This window comes from Bison bison, unplaced genomic scaffold (assembly GCF_000754665.1).
Source record: "Bison bison bison isolate TAMUID 2011002044 unplaced genomic scaffold, Bison_UMD1.0 scf7180017845621, whole genome shotgun sequence".
NCBI classification, from domain to species: Eukaryota; Metazoa; Chordata; class Mammalia; order Artiodactyla; family Bovidae; genus Bison; species Bison bison.
The window spans coordinates 52221-53991 of NW_011476194.1; positions in this window are offsets into that span (position 1 = coordinate 52221).

The window sequence follows — 1771 nt, forward strand, 5'->3', positions numbered from 1 at the left end:
CAACATCCGTTGGATCTTAGAAAAAGCAAGAGAATTCCAGAAAAACATCTACTTCTGCTTCATTGACTACACTAAAAGCCTTTGACTGTGTGGATCACAACAAACTGGAAAATTCTTGAAGAGATGGGAATACCAGACCACCTCACCTGCTTCCTAAGAAACCTGTATGCAGGTCAAGAAGCAACAGTTAGAACTGGACATAGAACAATAGACTTTTCAAAATTGGGAAAGAAGTATGACAGGGTTGTCTATTGTCACCCTGCTTATTTAACTTCTATGCGGAGTACATCATGGGAAATGCTGCGCTGGATGAAGCACAAGCTGGAATCAAGATTGCTGGGAGAAACATCAATAACCTCAGATATGCAGATGACACAACCCTTACGGCAGAAAGTGAAGAAGAACTAAAGAGTCTCCTGATGAAGGTGAAAGAGCAGAGTGAAAAAGTTGGCTTAAAACTCAACATTCAAAAAACAAAGATCATAACATCTAGTCCCATCACTTCATGGCAATAAATGGGGAAAAGTGGAAACAGTGACAAACTTTACTTTGGGGGGCTCCAAAATCACTGTAGATGGTGCCTGAAGCCATGAAATTAAAAGACGCTTGCTCCCTGGAAGAAAAGCTATGAGAAACCTAGACAGCATAGTAAAAAACAGAGACATTACTTTGCAACAAAATTCCATCTTGTCTAAGCTATGGTTTTTCCAGTAGTAATGTATGGATGTGAGAGTTGGACCATAAAGAAGTCTGCGTGTGGAAGAGCTGATGCTTTTGAACTGTGGTGTTGAAGAAGATTGTGCTGGAGTCCCTTAGACTACAATGAAACCAAATAAGTCAATCTAAAGGAAATCAACCCTCAATATTCTTTGGAAGGACTGATGCTGAAGCTGAAGCTCCAATGCTTTGGCCACCTGATGCCAAGAGCTGACCCATTTGAAAAGATGCTGATGCTTGGAAAGATTGAAGGCAGGAGGAGAAGGGCACAGCAGAGGACGAGATGGTTGGATGGCATCAGTGACTCAAAGGACATAAGTTTGAGCAAGCTCCAGGAGATGGTGAAGGACAAGGAAGCCTGGCATCCTGTGGTCCATGGAGTCACAAAGAGTTGGACACAACCAAGGGACTGAACAACAATACACAGTTAAAAGCATTAGCAGAGTCAATGAAGCAGAAGCAGATGAATGTTTTAGAATTCCCTTGCCTTTTCTATCATCCAAAAAATCCTTTAAGCTAGGCTTCAGCAGTATATGAACTGAGAACTTCCAGATGAACAAGCTAGATGCAGAAAAGGCAGAGGAACCAGAGATCAAATTGCCAACATATGCTGGATCATAGAAAAATATGAATAAAATTTAAAATTTCTATTTCAAACATAAATCCAAGGTAAATGAAGCAGAAAAGGTAAATTGATGATTTTTTTAAAATTATCTCCTTAGGAATTAAATGTTAATCGTTTCCTTTCAGATCAAAAATTAATTATTTGGGCAGAGTTGCCCTATGTGAACATCTGGGATATTGTTCTGTGTAGCTAGCAACAGAATAGTATATTTCAATCAGTTTTAAATGCATCATTTAAATCAAAATTATCATATTTCCAAAAAAGAAATCACATTAGAGGAAAAGTTTTCTTTTTTGGTAGGACATCTATAAAACAAAATTGCTGCAATGAAATAATCAATGAAAATTCATTATGTGGAATGATAAAATGTTCATATCTATAGATTAATAATTACTTGAATAAAAAATATACTGACAATTAAATAAATAT